This window comes from Danio rerio, chromosome 4 (genome assembly GCF_049306965.1).
Source record: "Danio rerio strain Tuebingen ecotype United States chromosome 4, GRCz12tu, whole genome shotgun sequence".
Lineage (NCBI taxonomy): Eukaryota > Metazoa > Chordata > Actinopteri > Cypriniformes > Danionidae > Danio > Danio rerio.
The window spans coordinates 60,752,708-60,762,794 of record NC_133179.1 but is presented as its reverse complement, the minus strand read 5'-3'; the positions used below and the strand labels follow the sequence as shown (position 1 = coordinate 60,762,794).

Here is a 10,087-nt window from a genome sequence, read left to right as displayed (position 1 = left end):
GCAGTACATCACGACCAAAGAAGTCAATGGCACACTCTTTTGAACGTGAATAGGCATGTTATAGTTGTGTGCTAAAAGTCCATAAGCTGTAAACTGCTGATACATTTTCAACATAGATTGAGCTTTTCAGACATTACATTACTAATTGCTTCACAAACAGCTGAAATGGTTTATTGTTATTGGCTATCATCATCATCAAACATTTTTCACAATGGTAGGTTAATCTTCATGGGTACAGAATAATGCATGTGCTTGGCCATCGTACAAATCTATGTCTCAGATTCATAAGGCTGTCACTCTGCATGAATCTCTGAATAAATCTTGTGCAACCTTCAGTGTACTGATTATTTACACTATAGGTATTATATGCATTAATTAACTTTGATAGTATTTCAGGATTTGAACTTTTCTTTACGGGAGGTTAACAACAATGTGATGTTTTATTATAGATGCATATGAGGAAGCTCGACTAAAACATCCACACGCAACTGTGATTTCTGACTGGCAGACAGATGAGGACGATGATCGCCTGTCATACATCTAAAGACAGAACAGGTTTGTTTGCAATTATTTTAAACACATACTGTCAACATTGTCATTGATCTATTACAACCTGTGAGTTTTGCCCTGGCACTATACTAAAGTGATGTTTTGTTTTGTAAATGTATCTGATCAAGGGACAGTATAGACGCATCTATACCGTGATGAAGAAAAATTACTTATATATATATGTATGTGTGTGTGTGTGTGTGTGTGTCTGTGTGATGTATGTAAAATTTGGCCCGCGACAACGTTTGTTTTTTTGCATCTGGCCCTCGGCCCAAAAAGTTTGGACACTCCTGCAGTACACCTATGAACATTTACAGTCTTTGTTCTAGTGCAGTTTGAGATCAAGACAGAACTTATTGCATCTCGTGATGTCTTTGTAAGAATTGAAGACATCACTAAATTTGTTAAGGTTTAATGCAGCTAGAAAGTAAAGATCAACTAGAGAATATCAGCAGTGTCTAACCCACTGTTGTATTTACAGAAGTTGTATGAGAATAAGCTACAGGTTGATTTATACTAATCTGTTATTTTTCTTTTTTAGCACGACTGACTGAAGTTTTAAAATCATGCAACGTCATAAAGCAGCAGCTGGGCCTGATTCTCACAAAACCAAAACAGACGTGATGAAATTCCAGATGTAAACACATTTGACCTTCCTTTGGCCAATTTGATTTGGAAAATCAACTAAAGGAGCAGCCCGAACAAATGAAGAAACTGGTAAGTTCAAGCTCTTGCTAATTTCAAAGTGTTTTAAGTTTTTTTTTATTATTGTTTTTTTTGCTTCGTAGGTAGCCTACTTTTTTCCTAATTTTTTCTTTTTTTTTACATTAGTACTTGTTCACTACTAATTATCTGTTTATCTTTTAATCACAGATGGAGTGAGGACAAATGTCCATACCACGCCACTGATAAAGAAGTGGAAAAATGCATTACAAGGTAGCTACAACTTGCCCCTGACAGGGATGGAGGAAGAAAGAAGAGAAAGCTAATGTGTCAAATGTCTACATCACTATTTTGTTTTATTTTTTAAACAACTTTTTAAGTGTATTAGGATGTTCCCTGATACTTGAACAATTTGTTTCTTTCATTTGCATTTATATATATATATGTATATGTATATATATGTGTGTGTGTATATATGTATGGTATGTAGGTAGGTATGTATGTATGTATGTATGTGTGTGCGCCAAATTCTGAAGAAACATCTTGATACATTTTTAATAAACGTAATACAAATAAAATTATAAATATAAAATTGCACAAGGCGTGTATATATATGAAATGTATAATCATCTCACTCATGTCTTGCTGTTTGTGCAATTGATTTTGTTCAAGTTTATTTAAAAATAAGTTTGACTTTATACTTCTGCAATTATTTATATATATATATATATATATATATATATATATATATATATATATATATATATATATATATATATATTTGTTTGTTTGTTTATTATTATTTTAATGTTTTATTAAAAAATGTTTCAAGATGTTTCTTCAGAATTCTGCAGTACTTTTTACAAGTTTGACTTGGATATTTTACGGATTGTCATTGGTATTTTTAAGATGTTTCTTGCTATATCTTAAATTGGTTTCTATATTTAGGTTTATATAAAATTTAGCTGTTTGTACAAATTTTAATTCAAGTCTATTGGGAAAACAGGGTTGTTTTAAAAACATCTGTGTTTGTGTGTAATTTTTAGATTTTTGTTTAAATCTTTCTGTGTGTCTTTATTGTGTTGTTTTATTGTTGTTTTTATATTGATATTCTTGTGCACTACAAAATTATTTATAAAATTTTAGTACTATTTTTTTCTTGCAATTAATAAACGTTTAACATTTATTTATTTTGTCATTTGTCTGATTATTTTCGTTACAGAATATGTATGCAGTTTGCACTTTATTCAAAGGTTAAACACAGTGCTTACACTTTGTGTTTACATTATAGCCTGTGTTTGCTGTTGTATAAATTCAAATGGTTGTAATACCATATATCAAGTACCAATGTAATACCAAAAGGTTTTATAAGGTGTATAAATACGGAGTCGCGCCAGCTCCGGGCCGCAGCGCACATTACCCTCGCGCCGATTCCGGCGCGGATGCGCAGCGTCGGCTCGCTTACGGCCGCCGCATCTGGCCCGCTTGATTCGGGCCGGAATCGGGCAGTGAGTCCACAGGCATCCGGCCCGAGTCCGGCAGCCGGAGTTGGGCCGAGGGGTAAGTCTTCGGCAGGCGACAATCTAGCCGGAACTGGCCCGAGTGTATTTTGCTATCTGGGTAGGTTTTAGCAGATGGTAAGTTAACCCAGCTTTCTGGAATACCCCCCTGCTATAATGGTTTAAAACCATTGATTAACTTGGTTGCTACAAACACATGTAGTATTCAAAGAAAGCCACTGCCCCAGAGGGACAAATTTAGTGATCTCCTTAGGTCTCTGGAATTTTTGTGAAGTAGCACACAATTCTTAAATTCACAAACCCAATTTTTTTTAATTCACAAATTGTCTTTTAATTTATGAATTGTTTTTGCAAATGAATAGAGCTGTGCATGGATTAATGTTATAGAGTTTTTTTATCTATTTTTGAGACTGAGAAACTTACATTTGAGAATATTACATTTACATTTAGTTGGGAATGGGAAGACATTCCTCCAGCATGAAACAGTCAATGAAAAGGTTTTGGAAAGTGATTTATAGCTTGTGCTCACTCACAGATTGCAGGCTTCTGGAGGGGATGTTGACCTTCAGCAGTAGGTGGAGGTAAGAGGTGGCAGAGTCAGTGATTTTAACTTGATTTGAGCCTTGAACAGTAACCAATGCAGAGATAAAGAGATGAGTTACATGGGCTCTCATTGAAGACCAAATGAGCTGCAGCGTTCTGGAGCATCTGTAGAGGATTAAGGGTGCAGGATGGGAATCCAGCTAGAAGAGCACTGTTGGAGTGCAGCCTTGAAATAACAAGAGTTTGCACTAAAAGTTGTGCTGCATGATCTGTTAAGAAGAGTCACATTTTTCTGATGTTAAAAGTGCAGATCACCATGATGGAGCTGTGTTAGCAATATCCTTTTTGAAGGAAAACTGATCATCCAGAATCATTTTTTACCGAACTACATGGGGTAATTGTAGATGATCACAGCTGGATTGAAAAATTTTGTTCAATGTGTGGAGTTCCAGGGAAGTTGATGTAATAAGCAAATGAGTAAACAGTTGGTGATGTTTTTTCCAAGCCGATATCCTTCAGGCAGTTTGATGTGAGTTAAACATTTGAAAATTTTGTTGAAAACAGCCCTTTGTAGGGTTTTGGCAATAAATAGAAGGAGAAAAACTGGTCTGTATTTTTCATCCAATGACGTTAAAGGAATTTGAATAGTGAGCTTACCGAGGCCTGTGTAACCCTGCTGGCCCTTCACCAACCAACCTGCTCCAAGCTGAGATCAAACTGGCGACCTTCCGCACAGCAGTTGCTCTAACAAGTAGGCTAAAGACCATGGCCTCTAGTGTCTGTCGCCAAATCCAAATCAAATCACTTTTATTGTCACATCAGCAGCAGCACGTAGGCTGTGATGAGTGAAAAGCATAAGTGCTGGGGTCCGTTCTTTGTACCTAGCTTAAATGATCTAAGATGATTTGGTAGATGCTGGATCTTTTAATCTTGATAACTGATCTCTCGCTAATTTGGTTCTTCAAACATGTTCGTAAATCAGATTAGAATGTCTGGATAAACTGATCTGAGATCGCTGCATGTGTTGTGAAGGACAGATCTATCGATCCTCGAAATCATGATCAGCAATGCAACGATTGGCTGACGGCACAGCAGCGTGATGACATCATCTGAGTAATATTCAATTATCCATGTGAGCAAAATTACAAAAAAAAATTTGCAGTAAACGATTTGTTAAATATAACATGCAATAACTTTTCACATTTGTTGTGAGCTGCAGGCTTTACACTTTCATGTGTCAAGAGTATTCATCATGTATTTCAATGCATATCAATGTATTTAGTTCTACATTTAGCAAAGACTTTCTTTATAGCCATTTTTTAATCGCTGTATGGAATAACTGGATGTTTACAAAAGCATTTTGATAGTGGTAAAGGCATCTACAACTTTTGTGAAGCATAATCACTGGCATATTAACTGTCAAAACATATGACTACATTAATGTAATATTTATTTTTTTTAAAAGTCACATATTCTGCATTTCTATTATCATACACAATTTGTACTAAAGCGATCTAAAAAGTTATTGTCAATAAGTTTTCTCTTTGCTCCACCAGGTGGCAGTCTTTGTACTTTTTGATTTTGAGGGTGCAGACTGCATAAGTTTTATTACAGTTTTTTACAATGGCTATGACACTTTTTTCAATACATTTAACAAGTTTGCTAAACTCTTAACGCAGCAACACACCTAAAATACACAATTGGCAAAACAGTTAATTTTAAGCTCAAAATCACACATTATAAACTAAACCTCTAAACTACTTTTCAAAATACAATAATAAACGAACACACTACACCATGTCTAACAAAACCCTGCAATCATGTTTCAAAATGAAATTATTGTTCAAAACACAAACCCATGTTCTCTTCCAACATAAACATTCAGTCAATCATAACACACTGACAATAAAAACACTATCATCAGCTGACGTTACAGAAACTCCATTAGTTTATGTGTCAGCTCTGCCCTTATATTTGAACTCTCGTTACAGTTTTGTTTCGTTGGGTTAAGTAAATGCATGCATTTTCTTTCTTTTACTGCAAAAATTCTATATAAAGTGAAAAAAAAAAGTTTATGTAAAAAAAATACAGACACAGAATTTCTGCAGTACAGACTTTTTTTGCAGAAGGACATCACTGCAAACAGAAAAAGCACCACAATTATAATAAAATAACAAAGTAATCTTCTATTCTGCCCGGTCTTTTGCCACATGTTCTCATCCACATTATACTTGATATCTTCTGTGGCCCGGCACGGTAACTGTGGCCCTTTGGCCTATTATGTTTTTCCTACGGCGACATCCCCAGCCTTGTCAACATTGAAAATTTCATGTGTTACTTGATTGGCCTCTAACTTCATGAATCTCTGAAAGTAATTAGACACAGTGTATGCAAATGCTGTACTGTATATGTACTGTATGTTCTAATGAACTCCAGGTTTAAAGAGTAGTTTACTGCAAAACACACTGTGTATAGTACAGTAATGACTGTAATGCATAATCTTACATGGACGTATTGGTGACAGAGTTCTTTAATGTTCCTTTCAAAGACCTCAAGAGGACTCTATTAGAACATATGATCATGTGATTGGAAAAACCAAAACAAGACATGAGTGTGCTTTCTAGATGGGGATCAGCTGTCATATATATATATGAGAGACTGATATTGCGGTTTTATATATATATATATATATATATATATATATATATATATATATATATATATATATATATATATATATATATATATATACACATACATATATACATATATATATATATTTTTTTTTTTTCAGTTGCCAATGAGAAATAGCATATTGCGGTTATATACAGTAAATAAATAAAGATATATATATATATATATATATATATATATATATATATATATATATATATATATATATATATATATATTTATTTATTTATAAATAATACACTTTGACTTTATCCTATATAATTTCTGTTTAGAACATGGTGTTATCTGTTCTGACATACTGTGTGAAAGCATTTGTAAATTTGACTGTAAAATTACATTGTTTAGTTCTTGGTTGTGCTTGTGTGTAAAAGAAGTTAAAGCATTTTAAATTTGTGTTAACTGGATGCATTTTGTGTCAAAACAACAAGAAATGTGTTAATTGTATAGCCCACGAAGACGGATGTTGTGCTAACTGTGTTAAGAGTTTAGGAAACTTGTTAAATGTTTTGATAAAAGTGTCATAGCAATTGTAAAAAACTGTAATTGACCTCCAACTTCATGACTCTCTAAAATTAAATAGACACAGTGTAAATGGTTTACTGTACTATAGCTAATGTATGTACTAATGAATGCCAGGCTTATAGAGTAGTTTACTGCAAAACACACTGTGCATAAAGTAATGACTGTATTGCATAACCTTATCTTGGTAAGTTCATAAGTCCTTTTTTAGAACATACAGTATGATCACGTGATTTGAAAAATCTCAACACATGAGTGTGCTTTCTAGATGGGAATCATGTTCATATGGGAGATGGGAGCTGTCATACACACACACACACACACACACACACATACACACATACATACATATATACAGGGAATATATTTGTGTTTCAATTGACAATATGAACAGCTGTTCACTTTGGCTTTAGCCTATATAGGTTCTGTTTAGACCATGATGTTATCTGTTCCAATCACATGATCATATGTTCTAACAGAGGACTCTTGAGGTTTTTGAAAGGAACAGTGAGCGCATTAAAGAACTCTGTCACCAATACGTCCATGTAAGATTATGCAATACAGTCATTACTGTACTATACACAGTGTGTTTTGCAGTAAACTACTCTTTAAACCTGGAGTTCATTAGTACATACAGTACATATACAGTACAGCATTTGCATACACTGTGTCTAATTACTTTCAGAGAGTCATGAAGTTAGAGGCCAATCAAGTACCACATGAAATTTTCAATGTTGACAAGGCTGGGGATGTCGCCGTAGGAAAAACATAATAGGCCAAAGGGCCACAGTTACTGTGCTGGGCCACAGAAGATATCAAGTATAATGTGGATGAGAACATGTGGCAAAAGACCGGGCAGAATAGAAGATTACTTTGTTATTTTATTATAATTGTGGTGCTTTTGCTGTTTGCAGTGATGTCCTTCTGCAAAAAAAGTCTGTTCTGTAGAAATTCTGTGTCTGTATTTTTTTACATAAACTGTAAATTTTATGAAGCAATTTTTTTTCTTTGTTTTGTATAGAATTTTTGCCGTAAACAAAAGAAAATGCATGCATTTACTTAACCCAACGAAACAAAACTGTAACGAGACTTCAAATATAAGGGCAGAGCTGACACAAACTAATGCAGTTTCTGTAATGTCAGCTGATGATAGTGTTTTTATTGTCAGTGTGTTATGATTGACTGAATGTTTATGTTGGAAGAGAACATGGGTTTGTGTTTTGAACAATAATTTCATTTTGGAACATGATTGCAGGGTTTTGTTAGACATGGTGTAGTGTGTTCGTTTATTATTGTATTTTGAAAAGTAGTTTAGAGGTTTAGTTTATAATGTGTGATTTTGAGCATGAAATTAACTGTTTTGTCAATTGTGTGTTTTAGGTGTGTTGCTGCGTTAAGAGTTTAGCAGACTTGTTAAATGTATTGAAAAAAACTGTAATTGTATAGCCCACGAAGACGGATGTTGTGCTAACCGTGTTAAGAGTTTAGGAAACTTGTTAAATGTATTGAAAAAAGTGTCATAGCCATTGTAAAAAACTGTAATTTGCAAAAGGACATCACTGCAAGAAATACAATCAGAAAAAGCATCGCAATTATAATGAAAAACAAAATAATAAAATCATTCTCTACAGGATGCACTGCAGGGAAATGAACATTTAATCATGAAGGCTCAGTATGTATTTGTAGCCAGCGAAGTCATTTTTATAGTAGGATAATATAGCTAATATAAATACATACAGCATGTGTTGCAATCATTATAAGGCTTATATAAGGCTTTTAATTTTTTGCGGCTCCAGACATATTTGTTTTTGTTTTTTTTGGTCCAATATGGCTCTTTCAACATTTTGGGTTGCCGACCCCTGGTTTAGAACATGATGTTATCTGTTCTGACATACTGTGTGAAAGCATTGGTAAATTGGACTGTAAAATTACATTGTTTTGGTTTTGGTTGAGTTTGTGTGTAAAAGAAGTTCAAGCATTTTAAATTTGTGTTAACTGGATGCATTTTGTGTCAAAGCAAAAAGAAATGTGTTAATTGTATAGCCCACGAAGACGGATGTTGTGCTAACCGTGTTAAGAGTTTAGGAAACTTGTTAAATGTATTGAAAAATGTGTCATAGCAATTGTAAAAAACTGTAATAAGAGTATTATCTTAATCATATTGAAATCGGAGTATTGGTGTCTTATGTAAATGTACTCAGAACGTCTGGTGAGGTCGAGAGCTGTCAAAGACAGGGCATTACTCTTTCAGCATGATCCCTCCAAGTTTAGCGTGTTTCCTCATTAAAGGCAACGAAAGCGTATGCTTTGCGTTGTGGTGTTAGAATCCTTGTGAAATACAGTAATACTTTAGGACGCTTAGTTTAGGACGCTTAGCAAATTTTATGAACTTGATCATGCGTGTTGAATCTGAGGGGAGTCGCTCCAGTATGGAAGGCCGTTGGGGCCAAAACGTCTGCAGCGAGTTGTGTGTGTCTGTCTGTGTGTGTCTGTGTCAGGCCGGTTGAGGGGTGTCGGGGTGGAGTGAGCGACATATCTGAGTAGGGGCGAGAGGGGTGTGCAATGTATTTCACGACCGGTTTGCAAGAAATTATCATTTATTTGCGGGCATTTGGGAGTCTCTGTGCACTTGCGGGATACTCCTAGTCCTAGCAACTGGATGAATGTAAAGGAGGATTAAGCAAAATTGTTTCTACTCTATAATTAATGTTCTCAACTCACAGCAATAAAACTTTACAATGAGTGCAACAGTTTGTATTCTATAGTTTATTATTATAATTTTTCATTTTCCAAATCTGCAATTCCTGTATTTTGGCATTTTTTTGCAGTCCACTTAGAATCCAACATGGAAATCAATGTTTTCTTTATTGGCATTGATTGTTTTGAAATTTAAATGTCATTAACATGCCTGTGTTTTAATTTCTGTAATAAATATGGCTGTCAAGCCAGGATCTTGATGGTTTATTGTGGGTATGTTGTTTACATGAAGAAATCTGTGTTACAAGTTAAACAAAAATTCTATAAAATAATTATATTTTGAATTTAAATATTTTTTGTCTTGCGTTTACATTAATTTTACATTTAAATAGCCAAAATTACAAATTTCAGTATTTTAAATGTGATTAATCGCGATTAATTTTTAAAAAAAGGTGAGATTAATTAGTAAATTTTTTTTAATCGATTGACAGCACTAATATATATATGTGTGTGTGTGTGTGTGTGTATATATTTGTATATAGTGTGCATAGTGTATATGGAATTAAAAGTCAAGTTGTCAGTTATTTATATATGCATTATTTATCTAACAATTGTCAACAGAACAATAATGAATATAGAGTGGAAATGTAAAAATAATAAATTAGTTATTAATAATACAGTATTACCAATATAAATAAACAATGTTAATAAAATGTTAAATACAAACAGAAACCGACACAAAGTGGACTTAAAAGTCAAGGACCAGTCATTTATAAATGCAATATTTATTTAACAATGGTCAACAAAACAGTAGTGAACATGGAATAAAAAATCTAAAAAAATAAATGTTAAATATTAACAGAATAAATACAAAATTAACAAATTAAATAAAATGTTAAATA

The 10,087-nt window shown here is 33.6% G+C and overlaps 2 long non-coding RNA genes across 2 annotated transcripts in view; one reads left to right on the top strand and one right to left on the bottom strand.

Moving 5' to 3' along the window:
- Positions 1-312: 312 nt before the first annotated feature.
- LOC137491063 (uncharacterized) lies at positions 313-1,808 on the top strand. Its single transcript, XR_011011060.2, has 3 exons — positions 313-555; positions 1,091-1,266; positions 1,423-1,808. It is a non-coding gene; the product is annotated as an uncharacterized lncRNA (long non-coding RNA).
- Positions 1,809-2,313: 505 nt separating this feature from the next.
- The window catches only part of LOC141381937 (uncharacterized), a 152,710-nt gene continuing 144,936 nt past the window's right edge, over positions 2,314-10,087 (bottom strand). The window contains exon 3 of the long non-coding RNA XR_012402847.1: positions 2,314-2,828. This is a non-coding gene — a long non-coding RNA (uncharacterized lncRNA). The remainder of the gene's footprint in view (positions 2,829-10,087) is intronic.